The following is a 19,303-nucleotide window of genomic DNA, read 5'->3' on the forward strand; positions in this document are numbered from 1 at the left end:
GAGTTGGAAGGTCATCAGAGGGGTTGCACTTATGCACATCTCAGCAGGATCTCAGAGACAGCCAAAGTAGATACAACCCCAGGTAGGGGTGCTCCTGAGGGCTACGGAGACACCCAGATCCTGCAGTGATGGCAGATGGCTCTGGGGTTTAGTGCCTTGTCAGTGGGCCCTACATTGGAATTTGTGCTCCTGAGTGTGATGGACTTGTACTCAGATGTGACTTCTCTACACATGCCTCTTCTGTCACTTTTACTGAACCTCTGGTTGGCGCTGGGGTTGGTATATGCCCAGGAGACTTGAATCTCTGGACTGTCCATGTGCCAGCTGGGCCCTGAGCCTCAGCAGAGTTGCAACACCTACTCCCTGGTTTGTTGGACTTACCCAGGTCAGCTAACAAGGAGATGAGGATGGTCAACCACCACACCAGGGAACTGAGAGTCTACAACTGCAAGCAGGAGAATCCCACCCATCAGCTATGTGTGATCAAAGCGCCCTCTCAATTTAGAGGTGGAGTGGGCATTGCCATCCCAGGGTCCTCAGGATGGAGGAATAAAATATGGATTAGAGTGGACTTACTGGTGTTCTACTATAGAATTATTGTGACTCTAGCAATGGAAGAAATTATATCATTGATGTGGAGAGAGTGGCCACGGGAGTTGCTGAAGGTAGGGGAGAGGGAAAAAGAGCTGTGATATGGGGACATTTTTGGGAATTGAAGTGTCCTGAATGATATTGCAGGGACAGATGCAGGACATTATATATCCTGCCATAACCCACTGAATGGACTGGGAGAGAGTTTACCTACAATGTAAACCATAATCCATGCTGTGTAGCAGTGCTCCTGAATGTATTCATCAATTGCAATGAATGTACCACACTAATGAAAGAAGTTGTTGATATGGGAGGAGTGGAGGGTGTGGGGAGTGGGGTATATGGGAACCTCATATTTTTTAATGTAACATTTTGTGATTTATCTTAAAAAAAAAGAGAGAATAACGAAAAAGAAGAAAAAAAGAAAAGGCTAAAAGGATCATCCTTCCAGTTGCCAAACTTACACACTCAAGCACTCTAACTATATATACATTTGGAGGGGGGTAGTTTTCAACCTTTAAAAATTTTTAACTTTTTGTTATAATCTCAAATGCATATAAAAGTTGAAATAGCATAATGTATCTCCATGTACACATCACCTACATTCCATAAACATCACCTCATGGCCAATCTTGATTCATTTACAAATAAACCCACTTGTCTCTCTCACTCCTAATCATATTGAAGCAAGTCCCAGACACATAATTTCATCTATAAACATTATGAATCTAAAAGAGAAGGACTGTTAAAAACAAGTCCATACGAAAATTTATAAGAAATACTTAAAAACTAGTGGTTGGACTTAGAGGTTTGACTGGATTTATTTGTTGTGTGGTGGGACGGAGGCAGGTATACTCTATTGATGGAGTTTACTTCCACAAGAAGGCTTGTTCTCTTTAAATGTTAAAAGTTTTAGTGAGCATAAACACTGAATGACCTCCTGACTTACTTTGAAACCTTTAGCCATAAAAACTCATTTGTCTTTAATAGATCGCCTTTTGGTCAGGTCTTCCCAAATGCATCTCTAGTTGGTGCCTGGTAATAATCTCTTGGTGCCAGGGAGTCAAGTCCCATGCCAGGGAAAGGTAATGGAGTTTATCTGCTGAGTTGGGCTTAGAGAGATGCCACATTTGAGCAACAAGGAGGCTTTCAGGAGGTAACTCTTAGGTAATATATATTACGAGGCTAAATTTCAATTACACAAGAACAAGGATCATAAGTACAATTAGCCTGTCCCCCTTCACTGGGCACTGTCCATGTATTCCAGAGGTTGCATTTATGCACATCCCAGGAGGATCTCACTGACTGCCACAGTAAACAGGGCCTCAGACAGGCTGTTGTGGGGGAGATTTTGGATTGCAGAAGGGAAAGATCACTGGTGTGGGATGTTAGTGGTGGAATAATAAAACCATGAGCCAATAAATTCCTGCTTTAAGCCAACTTACTCTATGCCAACATTATGGGAATGTAGAATGGTGCAGCCTTTGTGGAAGACAGTTCGGCAGTTCCTCAAGAATCTGAATATAGAACTGCCATATAATCCAGCAATCCCGTTACTAGGAATATATTCAGAAGAACAGAAAGCAAGGACACAAACTGACATTTGCACACTGATGTTCGGAGCCGCATTATTTACAATTGCTAAAATATGGAACCAGTTTAAGTGTCCATCAACTGATGAATGGATAAACAAAATGTAGTATATACATACAATGGAATACTATTCAGCTGTAAGAAGAAATGAAATTGGGATGCATGATGCATATGATACATGGATGAACCTAGAGAACATTAGGTTGAGTCAAACAAACCTGCCACAAAAGGACAAATATTGTATGGTCTCACTAATATGAACTAATACAATGTGTAAATTCATAGAGGTAAACGCTACAGTATAGGTTACTAGGAGATTGAATGGAGGTTGAGAATGGGACTGATGCTTACTGTACGTAGAATTTTTAATAAGGTTTATGTTAAAAGTGTGGAAATGCATAGAGTTGGAGATAACACATTATAGTGAGTGTAACTAACACAGCTGATTTATAAATGTGATTATGACTGAAAGGGGTAGTTTGTGACTATGTAGATGTCAATGGAAAGAAAGCTAGAGAGTAATCTAGGGACTGTATAAAAGAGATATTAGTGGTGCATGAAGGCTGTGGCTAATAGTATAACTGTAAGAAACTTCTTTTACAAAATACTGAGAATATGGTAATACAGGGGGAAACTACAACTAATGTTAACATGATCGATAGTTAACAGTAATATTGTAATATTTTTGTAGCAATGGCAAGTAAGATATTATATCAATTCTAAGGGACAATAATGGGGGATAGTAAGGGGTATGGGGGGGTTCCTTTTGGAATAATGAAAAAGTTATAAAATTTACTGAGGTGATGGTAGCACAGCTGTGTGATAAAAATGAGAGCCACTGAGTGTATGCTTTGAATGGATTGTACAAAACATGGGACTGCATAACACAGGGAATCCAGTGGTGGAAGATGGACTGTGGTTAAAAGAACATGAGAATATTCTCTCATGAACTATAAACAATATATAATATTAATACAGGGTGTTAATAATTGGGTGGGTTTGGGGGAAATACAACAAAGGTAAGATATAGACTATAGTTAGCAGTAATATTTTGACAATGCTCTTTCATAGTTTGTAACAAATGTTTCGCAACAATGCAAGATGTTTGGTGGTAGCATGATATATGGAAGCCCTGTATAGTGATACGCATGTTTGTTTTATAAGTTCACAATTTTTACTATACATTTATTGTTTATATATGTTCATGTATGAATGATATACTTCAATACATTTTTCAAATGAAAAAAATTTCAATACTAGATCATTTAATTTCCAAATGCATATAGAAATTAGAATGTTATTTTCTGAACTGTTGAAACACCCATTTATTAATCACTGGAATTTCCTTAAATCAAGCACATATAAACAAACTGTAAAGGCCAGTAGGTATCTTTGAAGTTACTATCCTAGAGAAAATACCTGCAACAACATATGTTTCAGTTTCATATATAAAACATTTCATGAAATATTAAGGAGAAAAGCCAGCTTCATAAATAATTAAGTTTTAGCAAATGTTCCAGGGCCAGCTCTTTCCCCTAGGGGATGAAAGATATACAAAGCACCTTAATATTTACAGTTTGTCATTATAAATTATCCCCAAATTTCCTCGGAAATATGTAGAATTACATTTTGACACATGGGAAAGACTAACTCCCACTACCCCCGCCCCCCGCAAATGACATAGTAATAACAGTGCTAGAACACAATCACTGTTGCTTTTAGCTGTATAACAAGTATTTTGCAACAGAAAGGCACACGGCATAACTTGTACTTGTGAGCTTTTCTGATACTTGGAACAAAAAGACACATTTCCCAGATAGATCATTCATATTAAATTTTTATTCCTATAATTTTCCAGCTAAACATAGGAGTTTCTGTACTTATTATCTCTTTCTGGTATACCCATCAATCCTTCTTTACATGGGAAACTTTTAACCATTCTTTAAAGCCCTCTCAGATGTCCCTTCTAAGAATCCTTTTTAATCTGCCAACTCTCCTGAGACAGAATTAATTATATTCTAATCTATGCATCTAGTAATTAGATCATACCACCTTCAGCGTACTTATCAACTTACATTGTACTTAATAATTTCCTAAAGAAATGCACTATTAGTGGACCAATAATTACTTTGTTTGGCTAACATAAACAATTCTGACTTCTCCCTTCCTATTAGGTTAGCTATCACTCTACTGGAATCTCATACATTTAACCTCAAAGCCTCTTGGTTAATTTCCTGAGGCCTAACAATTAGAATTCTAAGATAGGCGGAATACGTGGAATCGAAGGAGAGCTTTGGGTTTTCCTATGGGATGAAGGTAAGGAAAAATTATTCAAATGCTTTTTGGAGGGGCTTCCTCCTGGCTGCCCAGTTCTGTTCAGAAGGGTTGTTTAATTGCTGGGACTACTGACTTCTGACTTTTAGAGAAGTGAATTATTGCTATATTACGATTTCAAGATCAAAACCCCAACTGAAAGAAATGGCTTTGAAATTGCCAAGATAAGAGGATGAGACTTCCTGGCCAAGACAGAGGAGGAAAGTTGTGCTGAAACTTTACTACTCTAATCACACATAAAGAAATTGCTGGTTTAATATTTTTAAAAATTATTTTAAAAGTACATAGACTGACTTAAAAACAAGAGGCAAATCTCTGTAGGCCAGTAAATGAGGAAAAAAAGCCATGGTGGATTTGGGGATTGAAGTCTTATAACTCACTGGGACTCAGGACTGGAAATGGGCAAGGATTTCAACAACTGTGCTGAATAGCAAGAGATGTAAACTGAATTTCTGCCAATCCCAACTCTGAAAATGTTCTTCCTATCCTTAAGCAGCAGCTGGAAGAGCTCTGCCTGACTGCCTGGGTTGTGGCTACAAAAGCATTGCTAGTCTACTGACACAAAAACAAATGTGTCAGTAAGAGACTAAAAACTAGGCATATGCTGTGCACTGGGCTGAAAAATAGGATGAAAACACAGAGCTAACTATATGGTTCATTCTTATAATCCCAAGGGCTGGGCAGAGGCAACCACAAAACCATCTGACAGAAAACAGAGGGGTAGGAGAATATCATGTGAGGAAAGTTCTCAATGAACACATATATTAGACCTGAGAGGCCAATGTCATTAAAGTATCTCAAAATATTTGAGATAGAAAAATAATGAAGTAATTTTTAAAGACTTTAAAATAACTCTTGAAAAATTCTTAGAGTTACAGGAAGGGGAAAAGTCAATAAAAGATGAGTGAATTATGAAATAAAGATTATTAAAAAAAAGAAACTATTAGAAATCTTAAAATCTACTTCAGTTATTGAAATAAAAACTCAATAGATGGAATAAATGGAGAAGCTGAGAATAGAACAGGGATTTTTAAAGACAGAAGTGAGGAATTTACTCAGAAAGCAGTACAGGAAAAAATAATGAAGGGAAATATGAAATAGCTAAGGGACTTGGAGGCGAGACATGTCCCTATACATATTTAATGGAAATTTTTAAACAGCAGAATAGATGGCTGAGAATTTATCATAATTTAAGACACAAGTCCTGAGATTAAAAAACAATACAAAGTGCCAGACAGCATAAATTTAAACAAAACTGCCTTGTCCACAGGTTATAGTAAAGTGAAAGACTGTATCAAGGAAAAACTGTTGGCAATGATCAGAAAGAAAAATTACGTAACAAACAATATTTTGTCAGCAATTAATAATTGCAAGAAAAAAATGTTTCAAAATTCTGAAAGAAAATAACATAACAGTGAACTTAGAATTTTATAGCCAGCTAAATTCTCATTTAAGAATGTTTAACTACAAGTTTACTATCTAGAAACACTTGCTGAAAATCTATAAAGAATGTAAATTATTAAGAAAAAAATAATTTAAACGAAGAAGATGCAAGAAACAAAAATAAAAAATCAGTATCAAGAATCCATCAAGCTAAAGTAATAACCTGGTAGACAGTGAATGTATAATTTGAAGGCAAATTAAAGAATGCCAGGTCTTTAGTTCAGAGGAGCATATATATGATGACATGGATTTTTCTTAAAAGAAAAATGTAAGTAAAGTATGTGCTTTAACACCCAGGGTAATCCCTAAAGGATTAAAAATATAATCCATAATTTTCATATTAGAAGAGGAAAAACTGACCAATCTAACAAAAAGAAATAAAAGCCAAAAAAAGCTGGGTGAACTGAAAACATAAAATAGCAGAAATGAATTCAAATATATCATTACTACACAGAAAGTGTGAGGATAAATTCATGTAATTAAGGATAGAGATTACTAAATTGGATTAAAAAAATACATCACTGTATTATGTGTAGAACTAGGACTTCTGTTTTTGCCTAAAATGAAGCATCAGGGACTGAATTTTTTAAAAAGCTGTTTTATTGAGATATATTCACATACTATATACTCTATCCAAAGTGTAAAACGAATGGCTTTTTGTATAATCACAGTGTTGTGCATTCACCACCACAAAAATTTTGGAACAATTTCATTACCTGAAAAAGTCCACACCCCTTATAGCAGTCACCTCTCAATCCCTCTATCTTCCTCAGCCCTACATAACCATTAATCTAATTCCATCTTTATGAACTGATTTCTATTTATATTTTATATAAATAAAATCATACAATATGTAGTACTTTGTGTCTGGTTTCCTTCACTTGGTATAATGTGGTGGTGGTGTTTTTCGGCCTGATATCAATATTTTGTCTCATTAACATACATTTGTTTAGTTTCAGGGAAAAAGTCAAATATGCAACATTACCCATATTCATATTTCACATGAGGTTTTGCTATGCTATATAGCCCCATGTTCCTTTTTTTAGCTTTTCTTCTAGTAACATACATGACCTTAGACTTTCCCTTTCAATCACTGTCATATCCATATAACAGCACTGCTAGTTTACAATCACTATGCTGTGCTTTCATCTTTTCTAGTCTTTGCTAAAGATTAATAATCTTTTTACCAGTTCCACACAGCTTTAGATTCTCAAACCTCATTATATTTTCTAGTGACCTATATTCTAGTTATTAACTCCATGAATTTACACAATTACTTATTCTTAATAGCGCAATCACACAGTATTTGTCCTTTTGTGTCTGGCTTGCTTCACTCAACATAATATCCTCCAGGTTCATCCATGTTGCCATATGCTCCATGACTTCATTTTTTCTTAAAACTCAATTAATATTCCAGTTTGTCTTCTCATCAGTTGATGGACATCTGGGTTGTTTCCAACTTTTAGCAAATGTGAATAATGTTGCGATTAACATCAGTGTGCAGATGCTGTTTGTGTCACTGTTCTCAGGTCTTCTGAGTATATACCAAGTAGTGGTGTTGCCAGATCACACGGCAAATCTATATTCAACTTCTTTAGGAACTGCCAAACAGTTCTCCTCAGTGGCTGTGCCATTCTACATTCTGGCCAATGGTGAATAAGCATTCCTCTCTCTCCGCATCCTCTCCAACACTTGTAGTTCTGTCTTTTTAACAGTGGCCATTCCGATAGGTGTGAAATGGTATCTCACTGTAGCTTTGACTGGCATTTCCCTAATCTCTAATGATGTTAAATATTTTTTTCATGTGTTTTGTTGCCATCTGTATTTCTTCTTTGAACAAATGTCTAGTCTTTTGCCCATTTTATAATTGTGTTGTCTTTTTATTATTGAGTTGTACATTTCTTTATATATCAAGGATATTAAACCCTTACTGGATATGTGATTACTAAATATTTTCTCTCTTTGAGTTGGCTGCCTTTTCACTCTTTTGACAAAGTCCTCTGAGATGCAAAAGTGTTTAATTTTGAGAAGGTCCCATTTATCTTTTTTTTTTTTTTCTAAAGACCCCGACCTACCATAAGATCCTATAGATATTTCCTTATGTTATCTCTTAGGAGTTTTAAGATTCTGGTTGTTTGTTTAGGTCTTTGATCCATTTTGAGTTGATTCTTATATAATAGGGAGGGAGACAGGGTACTTCTTTTATTCTTTTGGTTATAGATACCCAGTTTTTCCAGCACCATTTGTTGAAGAGATTGTTTTGTCCTGTTAACAGGAACTTGGGTTGGTTTGTCAAAAACCATTTGGGGGAAGCAGATGTGGTTCAAGCAAGTGAGCTCCCGTCTATCATATGCGAGGTCCAGGGTTTGATTCCCAAGGCCTCCCGTGTGGCAAGCTGGTCTAAGTGGAGTGTGACCCGTGCAGTGAGCTGGCCCGAGCTGGCATAGCAAGATGACACAACAAAAAGAGACACAGTGGATAGACAATAAGAGATGCAGCAGACCAGGGAGCTTGAGGTGATGCAAGAGATTGAGTCCCTTTCTCTCCCAGGTTTGGTTCCCAGTGCTGCCTAAAAAAAAGACAAGCAGACACAGAAGAATGCACAGTGAATGGACACAAAGAGCAGACAACGAGGGGGGAGGGAGAGGGAATAAATAAATAATAAATATAAAAAAAAACCACACCCCAATTGGCCATAGAGGTGAGGGTTTATCTCTAGACTCTCAATTCTATCCCACAGATCAATGTGTCTATCTTTATGCCAATACCATGCTGTTTTGACCACTGTAGCTTTGTAGTATATTTCAAAGTCAGGTTCCACATCACTCTTCTTTTTTAGAATACTTTCCGGTGAAAATAAATGTGGTAATTGCATTTTCTATTTCTGTAAAGTAGATTGTTGGAATTTTTATTGTTATTGCATTGAACATAAACATTAGATTGGGTAGGATTGGCATCTTTACAATACTTAGTCTTCCAATCCCTGAACATGGAATGTCTTTCCATTTGTTTAGGTCTTCTTTGACTTTTTAAAGTATTGTTTTCTAGTTTACTGAATATAGGTTCTGTACTTCTTTGGTTAAATTGATTCCGAGGTATTTGAGTCTTTTTCTTGCTATTTTAAGTGGAACTTTCCCCCCGATTTCCTTCTCAGCTTCTTCAATACTAGTGCACAGAAACATTACTGATTTTTGTCTTGATCTTGTATTCTGCCACTTTGCCAAACTCTTTTTTTTAGCTCAAGCAGCTTTGCCACAGACATTTCAGCATTTTCTAAATATAGGATCATGTCATCTGCAAATAGTGAGTTTTACTTCTCTTTTCCTATTTGGCTGCCATTTTTTTCTTGTTTAACTGCTCTAGCTAAAACTTGGGAGCACAATATTGAATAACAGTGGTAACAGTGGGCATCCTTGTCTTGTTCCTGATTTTACAGGGAAAGCTTTCAACCTTTCTCCATTGAATACAATGTTGGCTATAGGTTTTTCATATATGCCCTTTATCATATTGAGGAATTTTCCTTCTATTCCTGTTGCTTCACTTTTTTTTTTAAATCAAGAAAGGATGCAAGAAAGGATTTTGCTGAATGCCTTTTCTGAATCAATCAAGATGATCCTGTGGGCTTTCTCCTTTAATTTGTTGATGTAGTATATTATATTAATTGATTTTCTTATCTTGAACCACCCTTGGATACCAGGAATCCCACTTGGACATGGTGTATATTTCTTATGATAGGCTATTGGATTCTATTTGCAAGTATTTTGCAGAGAATTTTACATCTATGTTCATTAGAGAGATTGGCTGTAAGTTTCTTTTCTTGTGGTATCTTTATTTGGTTTTGGTATTAGGGTGATGTTAGCGTCATAAAATGTGTTGGCTAATTTCCCCTCCTCCTCAATTTTTGGAAGAATTTAAAAAGGATTGGTGTTAATTCTGTTCAAAATGCTTGTTAGATTCACCTATGAAGCCATCAGGTCCTGGATTTATCTTTGTTGGAAGATTTTTGATGACTGATACAATTCCCTTTACATGTGTTGGTCTGTTAATTTCTTGTATTTCCTGTGGGGTCAATGTAGATTGTGCATTTCTAGGTATATGTCCATTTCATCTAGGTTATCAGTTTTGTTGGCAATGAGTTTCTCATAGTATCTTCTTATGAACCCTTTCATTTCAGTGGAGTCAGGTGTAACTTCCCCCCATTTCATTTCTGATACTATTTATTTTCATCTTCTCTCTTTTTTCGTTGTTAGTCTAGCTAAGGGTTTGTCAATTTTATTGATTTTCTTGAAGAGCCAACTTTCTTGAAGAGCCAACTTTTTTGATTTTCTCTTTTTTTTACTTTTGGTTCTCAATTTCATTTATTTCTGTTCTGATCTGTTATTTCTTTCCTTCTGCTTCCTTTAGCTTCCTCAGTTACTCAGTTAGCTCTTTAATGTTAGCTCTTTCTTCTTTTTAAATATAGGTGCTTAGGGCTGTAAATTTCCCTCTCAGCACTGCCTTCACTGAAATCATGTTTTGATAAGTTGTGCTCATTTTCATTTGTCTCCATATAGTTACTAAATTCACTTATAATTCTTCTTTGAACTACTCATTATTTACGAGTGTGTTGTTTAGCCTCCAAACATTTACGAATTTTCCCCTTTCCCATTTATTACTGATTTCCAGTTTCATTTGATTATGGTGCTTTGTATAATTCCAATGTTTTTCTATTTATTGAGACCTGCCTTATGACCTAACATGTGGTCTATCCTGGAGAAAGATCCATGGGCACTTGAGAAGGATGTATAATCTGCAGGTTTGGGATGCAATGTTCTGTATACGTGTTAGGTCTAGTTTGTTTATCATATTGTTCAAGTTCTCTGTTTCCTTGTTGATCTTCTGTCTGGTTGTTCTATTTAAATGACGTGAGTGGTGTGTTGAAGTTTCCAACTATTATTGTAGAGGTGTCTACTTTTTCCTTCAGTTTTGCTAGAGTTTGCCTATATATTTTGGGGAACCCTGGTTAGGTGCACAGGTTGTTTATGACTACTATTTCTTCCTGGTGGATTGTTCCTTTTAATAATTTATAATGGCCTTCTGTATCTCTTATAACATTTTTGCATTTAAAGTCTGTTTTGTCTGATATTATTATCGGAATAATATCCGATACTAATATGCTCTTTTTTGGTTACTGTTTGTGTGGAGTATCTTTTTTCCAACCTTTCATTTTCAACTGGTTTGTACCCCTGGGTCTAAGATGAGTCTCCTGTAGGCAGCGTTTAAGGGTGGCTCGTGTTTTTTATCCATTCTGTCAGCCTATACTTTCAACTGGGGAGTTTAATCCATTCACAATCAATGATATTATTGTAAATACATTACTTACATTACCATTTTCTTCTTTGGTGTTCACATACTATATCTTATTTTCATCTATCTTTTTATTCTTTTGGCTACCCTTTCTGCTATACTTGCTTTCTACACTCTTCTGCAAGCCTTTCTCGCCTGTCTTTTGCTTTGGACTGCAGAGCTCCCTTTAATATTTCCTGCAAAGGCAGATTCTTTTTTTTTTTAAGATGTATTATTTTTTATTTATTTTCTCTCCCCACCCCCCAAGTTGTCTGCTCTCTGTGTCCATTCGCTGTGTGTTCTTCTGTGACCGCCTCTATCCTTATCAGCTGCATGGGAATCTGTGTCTCTTTTTGTTGTGTCATCTTGTGTCGGCTCTCCTTGTGTACGGCGCCATTCCTGGGCAGACTGCACTTTTTTCGCGCTGGGCTGCTCTCCTTACGGGGCGCACTCCTTGCGCCTGGGGCTCCCCTACGTGGGGCACACCCCTGCGTGGCAGGGCACTCCTTGCGCGCATCAGCACTGTGCATGGGCCAGCTCCACACAGGTCAAGGAGGCCCTAGGTTTGAACCGCGGACCTCCCATGTGGTAGGCGGATGCCCTATCCATTGGGCCAAGTCCCCTTCCCAAGGCAGATTCTTTTTTATGAACTCTCAGTTTCTGTTTGTGAATATTTTAAAACTCACCTTCGTATGTGAAGGACAATTTTGTCAGATAAAGAACTCTCGGCTGGCAGTTTTTCTCTTTCAATTTCCTAATTATATAGCATACCACTGTCTTCTCATTGCCATGGTTTCTGATGAGAAATCTGTACTAAGCCTTTCTAGGTGTCCCTTGTATGTGCTGGTTTGCCTTTCCCTTGCTGCTCTCATAATATTTTATCTTTGACCTTTGATGTTTTGAGTAACATGCGTCTTGGAGTAGGTCTACTTACATTTATTCTGACTGGGGTACACTGTGTTTCTTCGACATGTAAATTCATTTCTTTCATGAGAGTTGGAAACAGACTTTGTTGAGGGAAGTAATTTATGCTTTATGGCCTGCTATCTGTAAGCTCCTACCCCTAACAAACACCCTTTACGAAAACCAACAAATTTCTGGTATTTGGCATCAGAACCCTTTTGGCTGACTAATACACCTGGCTGGAGAGTATTCACTACGACTTGGACTTCAACAAGTGACAGAGGATCCCGCTGGAGGCTATTCAGAGTCTTGCAATTCAAACTTCCTCAGAGGCTGTTCTCCAGAACTTTGCTGGCAGCCCCTTCCCTTTTGCTGGGTAGAAATAATTTCACTCGCCTCCACATCCTCAACAACCAGGCCCGGTCACTAGAGAGGGTGATTGAGAGGGTCTGATCTCTTTAGTCCCGAACCAGGTCCCAAGTCAGACAGTCGTGTGGCCCCACCCAGCCTGTGGGCTTGTGGGACACAGGAGACTAAGTGTGTTGGCCAAAAGCTGAACCAGTCTTAGGCTGCATCCCTCTCGTCTATTTCCTGGGGAGGTGGATCCCTGTAGCCCCCATATCTAGTTGCCGGTCTGAGGCCAGAGAATTCAAACTGTCTGCTCACAGGGTGGGGGAAGGGCACCAGAACTGTAGCTGCAGCTTCTACTCAAAGTCTTTCCGTTGAGATTATTGTCCTGTCCACCTCTCTTCTGGGTGGTGTCCAGCCTGGCGTGCTAAACCCTAGAACATTTCTTTCCAGGCTGTTTCTGCTGGCCCTTTAGCTATTTTTCTGGGAGAGAACAGAGTCCGTGTCTTTCTAAGGCACCATCTCAGGGACTGAATTTACTTTCCTGCCTGAATTAAAAACATGAGCAACAACAAAACCCCAGATCAAATATAATGTCCCAGTCTTTTCAAGACACTGGACATTGGGTATTGAGGGACAATGATCCTTGAGAAATAGGAAACAAATGAGGCAAACCCTATAATTTATCCAGCTTACTGACCTAAGGGTTTCCAGGTCCTGGTAAGGGCAGGGGGAACCCAAGAGGAGGAGCCTAACAGACCATGTGAGTTTGTGGAGATAACCCTGAGTATCAAGACAATGTTGCTAGCTGTGGACAGGAAGCTGAGGGTCTAGGAAAACCAAGGTGCTAGAGTTGACAGGACAGAGTATAGAGAGGAAAGAGCTGCACAGGGAGATGTGGAGATCTGCAGTCACCCTGAAGGTGCTAGAGTTGACAGGACAGAGTATAGAGAGGAAAGAGCTGCACAGGGAGATGTGGAGATGTGGAGATCTGCAGAGAGTCACCCTGAAGCATTCTGCAGAGTACTGACCAGAGCATACATATGAGGAAATTACCCAAGGCCAGGAGAAAAGTGACCTGAGGGGATTAGAGAATAGTGCCACATGCACAGAGAGACCTGGGAATAATTGAGTTAGAATGGAAAAACTCATATTCATGGTGCTTTGAGTAGAGTACTCAGGAAGGTCTTGCCTTAATAGTGGAGGTTAGTTAGCACTGCTGCAGTACCTAGCACTGCCAGGTAACAATAATAAAAGCACGTCTTGAAAAGATCAAACTGTTTCCAAGTAACTTAATACCAAACCGAAGTTTCAGAATTTCAACAGGAATACAAAAATACCCAACACCCAAAAAGGTAAAATTCAAAATGTTTGGCATCCAATCAAAGTGGACAAGGCATATAAATAAACAGGAAAATTATTCATTATGAGGAGATAAATAAATAAATTGAAACCGATGCTGAGCTGACATAAATACTAGAGCTAAGAATATGAAAGGTAAGGAAGTGAAAACAGTTATAATTATATTCAGTATGTTCAAAATATCAAGTAGAGACATGTAAGATATAGAAAAGCCAAAATTTAATTTATAGAGGTGAAAATTACAATGTCTGAGGTGAAAAATGCACTGGATAGTATTAACCATAGATTAGACATTGCAGGAGAAAATATTATTGAATTTCAAAGCACAGCAACTGAAATGATCCAAAATGAACAAGAGAGAAAAAAGAATTTAAAAAAATTTAAAGAGTAACCGTGAGTTGTGGGACTCTTCAAGTAACCTAATATACAAATATATACATGTGACTGGAGTCCCTGAAAGTAGGAGAAACAAAAATTTGAAGGAATAATTGCTGAAAATTTCAAAATTTGATGAAAAGTATGAAACCATAGATCCAAGAGGCTCAGCAAATTCCAAACACAGGAAACATTAAGAAAACTAAATTAAGACATATCATAATTAAACTGATCAAAACAGGCGACAAAGAGAAAAATATATCAGCCTGAAGAAAAGTACATGTTACATACAAAAGAACAAAGGTAAGAATGACAACAGAGGGAAGCAGACTTGGCCCAATGGATAGAGCGTCCGTCTACCACATGGGAGGTCTGCGGTTCAAACCCCGGGCCTCCTTGACCCGTGTGGAGCTGGTCCATGCGCAGTGCTGATGCGTGCAAGGAGTGCCGTGCCACGCTGGGGTGTCCCCCGCGTAGGGGAGCCCCACGTGCAAGGAGTGTGCCCTGTAAGGAGAGCCACCCAGCATGAAAGAAAGCGCAGCCTGCCCAAGTATGGTGCTGCACACACGGAGAGCTGACACAACAAGATGAAGCAACGAAAAGAAACACAGATTCCTGGTGCCGTTGATAAGGATAGAAATGGTCACAGAGGAACACACAGCGAATGGACACAGAGAGCAGACAATGGGGGGGAAAAATAAATAAATAAATAAATCTTTAGGGGGAAAAAAGAATGACAGCAGATATGTCAGAAAAAATGTAAGCAAGAAGAGAATGGAGCAATATCTTTAAAGTACTGAATGGGGGGAAAACACTACAAAACTGCCAATCTAGAATTGTAATCCCTATAAAATTATCTTTCAAACATAAGGTAAAAGAAAGACACTTCTTAGATATACAAAAGCTGCAGGAAGCAATTACCAGCAGACCCACACTATAAGAAATGTGAAAGGAAGTCCTTCAGGAAGAAGGAAAATGACACTAGATGAAAATTTGTCTCCATATAAAGGAAAAAAGAGTAATGGTAAAGGTAACCAAGTGGGTAAATATAAAAGATGTTTCTTATTTAAGTCCTTTTAAAAGATATCTGATTGTTGTAAACAAAATAATAAGTGTATCAAAGGGTTTATGATATATAAACAAGTGTATGAAAACAATATTTCCTATGCTATTTATGCTATTGAAAACAAAAGCATAAAGGCCAAGAGGGGAAAAATGAAAGTATACTATTGTATGGTTTTTACGCTGATTAAAAATGGTATAATCTCATTTGAAGGTAGATTGTGGTAAGTTAAACATGTTTACAGTAATCCCGAAAACAATCATTAAAAATAACACACAAAAAAGTAATAGCTAGTAAGCCAATAAAGGAGAAAAAATAGAATCATAAAAAATACTCAGTTAATATAAAAAAGACAAAACAAAACAAACCAGGAAAATTGGAACAAGGAAGAGATGGGGTAAATAGGAAAGAAATAGCAAAATGATAGCTTTAAACCTAACCATACAATTAATAACTATTAAATATAAATGGTCTAAACACCAACAATTAAAAGGCAAAGCTTGTCAGGCTGGATCAAAAAAACAAAACAAAAACAAGAATCAACTATAAGCTGATACAAGAAACCCACTTTAAATACGATGACAAAAAGAGATTAAAAGTAAAAACAGGGAAAAAGATATATCAGTAATAATAATAAAAATAAAGCTGAGATGATTGTATCAGAAAAGTTGATTTCAGAGCAAGAAATACTAGCAGGGATAAAGAAGGTCATTTCATAATGACAAATAGGTCAATTAATAAGGGGACATAATAATCCTAAACATTTATGTCCCTTAGAGCTTCAAAATACATGAAGCAAAAATGAGAGAGTTTTAAGGACAAATAGACATATTGACAAATATACTTCAATTACTGACAGAATAAGTAGAAAATCAGAAAACAATACACTGGAAAAATGCTATCAATCAACTTGACATAACTGACATTTAAAAAATACCCTGCCTTCTCATTCCCCAGCTGTCCCCTGCCCCCACCCTGCTTTTCACCTCCTTATACTCTACCCGCCTGTTCTTAGTAACCTCTTTGTATTATAGCCCTTCTCAGCAGCAGCTTATGCTGCTGCCTCCCTCCACCCCTCCTCCCAGCCACTGTTATCTTCCCCCTCCAGTCGTTGCTGTTCCTCCTGCCAGTCCCGCCCACATTACCAACATAGAATCTACCTCCTCCCTAGTTACTGCTTACCTCATAGCCACCCGCCCTTACCCACCTATCCACTATCACCCCGTAGCTAGCCCGCCCTAGCTCCAACCCCTCCCCTACCCAGCACTATAAGGCCAAGTGTACTTCCTTAATAAAACAGACTTGCGCATAGACCTCGTCTCCGTGGTTCTTTCCACCCGACCGCGCGTCCCCACCAAGCCTTGAGCCGCCCGCTGTCGCCCTAGTCCGGCCGTGGGCTCGGCCTGACTCCCGGCAGCGACCCGCCCCCGGTACCGCAGCGGTGGCCACACCCAGCCATCTTGGCAGCTGCTTTTGGTTGGGGCTATCCCACACCTAAGGCAGGAAGATGGTGGCTGCAAAGAAGACGAAAAAGTCTCTGCAGTCAAGCAACTCTAAGCTCCAACTTGTTATGAAAAGTGGAAAGCACGTGCTGGGATACAAGCAGACTCTGAAGATGATCAGGCAAGGCAACGTGAAACTGGTGATCCTCGCCAACAAGTGCCCAGCTTTGAGGAAATCTGAAATAGAGTACTATGCCATCTTGGCCAAAATTGGTGTTCATCACTACAGTGGCAATAATATTGAATTGGGCACAGCATGTGGAAAATACTACAGAATATGTACACTAGCTATCATTAATCCAGGTGATTCTGATATCATTAGAAGCATGCCAAAACAGACTGGCAAAGAATGAATTACGTAAAAATTTTCTTCAATAAAGCCTGTTTTAAAAGCAAAAATATAAAAAAAATAAACACCTCATCCAACAATAGCAGAATACACAAAATATTTACCACAGCAAATCAGATTCTGAACCATAAAACAATTCTCCATAAATGTTTAAAAATTCAAGGCCTACAAGGTAGGATCTCTGTCACAAAGTAAATAAAATTTTAAAATCCCACAACAGGAAGATAGTTAGAATATCTCCCAAATAATTGCAAATTAAAAATGTCACAATGCTAAATAACTCATGCATCAAAGAACTCAAAAGGAAAATTAGAAAACGTTTTGACCCAAAGAAGAATGAAAAGACTATATATCAGAATTTGTGCTTTGGTAGTACTAATGGTAAAATTTATAGAACTAAATGCTAATATTAGAAAGGAAAGGGCTCAAATCAATGACCTCAACTCCAGCCCTGAGAAACTGGAAAAGAGGAGCAAAGGAACCAAAAGTAAGCAAAACAAAGGAAATAAATATCAAAGTGGAAATCAATAAAATTTGCAAACTGAAAAGCAAAAGATAAAAAAAAAATCAATGAAACCAAGAGGTAGATTTTTGAGAAGATCTAAAAATTTATAAAAAATAGCAAGACAGATCAGGCAAAAAAGAACAAAGCACAAATTATCCATACCAAGAATGAAAACTGTGAATTCACTATAGATTCTAAAGATATTTAAAAAATAAGGAGGCACCAGTACAAAATGGAGGAGTAGGAAGTTATACATTACTCCCTCCACAAGAAAAATGAAAGAGCTGGAAAAAGAGACTGGAATTAACTAGCTGATAATGCTAGAAACAGAATGGACATTTAGAACAATTACAGGAGTGCCAGAGAAGTTCTAAAATTCAGGTTTTGAAAAGAAAGCACAAACTGACAAATATCTTAAAAAGAGAAAAGAAGCAAATAACTAAACTCCAAAAGGAAAATGGTGATCTCACAATTGACCTTACAGAAACGAAAAGGGTTGTAAGAGAATTTCATGAACTGTACAACACACTAGATATCCTAGAAGAATACCTTGCACCATATACAAAAATCAATTCAAATGGATCAGACATCTAAGTATAAGAGCTAAAAAATGTAAAACTCATAGAAGATAACATGGGGACAAATGTTCATGACCTAGGATTTAGCAATTGATTCTTAGATATGATACCTACAGCATTAGCAACAGAAGAAACAACAGATGCATTTGATTTCATCAAAATTTAAAACTTTTGTGAACTGAAGAAAATTATCAAGAAAGTAAAAAGATAACCTAGAGAATGGGAGAAAATAGTTTTAAATCATACATCCAATAAGGGTTTAATATTCAGAATATATAAATAACTTTTGCAATGCAACAATAAAAAGACAAACAAGGGAGTGGATGTGGCTCAAGCAGTTGGGTGCCTGCCTCCCACATGGGAGGTTCTAGGTTTGGTTCCTGGTGCCTCCTAAAGAAGACGAGCAAGACAGTGAGCTGATGTGAAGGGCTGATGAAACAAGGTGACATGACGAGATGTTGCAATGAGATGACACAACAATATGTTGCAACGAGGTGGAGACACAACGAGAGATGCAATAAGCAGGGAGCAGATGTGGCTCAAGTGATTTGGTGCTACTCTCCACAACACAGGAGGTTCCAGGTTCAGTTTCTGGTGCCTCCTAAAAGGAAGATGAGCAAACGCAGAGGGCACACAATGAACAGACACAGAGAGCTGACAGCAAGTGCAAACAATGAGGGAGGGTGGAAAAATAAATAAATCTTTAAAATAAAGGATAACTCTATAAATTATGGGCAAAGAGTTAAACAGACATTTTTTCAAAGAAGACATACAAAGGGCCAATAACCACATGACGTTCAACGTCACTAGATATTAGGGAAATTCAAATTTAAAGCACCACTCATGTCTGCAAAGATGGATATAATGAAAAAAAAAAAAGAACAAGTGTTGAAGAGGTTGTGGAGCAATTAGAACTCTAGTTCATTACTGGTGGGAATGTAAAGTGAAGCAGCCACTGTGAAAAGCAACATGACGTTTCCTCAAATGTTAAATATAGAATCACCACTTGACCTGGCACTCCCACTTCTAGGT

General features: G+C 37.8%; 1 protein-coding gene and 1 pseudogene across 2 annotated transcripts in view; one reads left to right on the plus strand and one right to left on the minus strand.

Annotated features, from left to right (window-relative positions):
- The window catches only part of FCHSD2 (FCH and double SH3 domains 2), a 359,152-nt gene that overhangs the window by 77,728 nt on the left and 262,121 nt on the right, over window positions 1-19,303 (minus strand). The window lies entirely within an intron of this gene.
- LOC101413811 (large ribosomal subunit protein eL30 pseudogene) lies at window positions 16,827-17,207 on the plus strand (annotated as a pseudogene).

Source organism: Dasypus novemcinctus, chromosome 10 (assembly GCF_030445035.2).
Source record: "Dasypus novemcinctus isolate mDasNov1 chromosome 10, mDasNov1.1.hap2, whole genome shotgun sequence".
Lineage (NCBI taxonomy): Eukaryota > Metazoa > Chordata > Mammalia > Cingulata > Dasypodidae > Dasypus > Dasypus novemcinctus.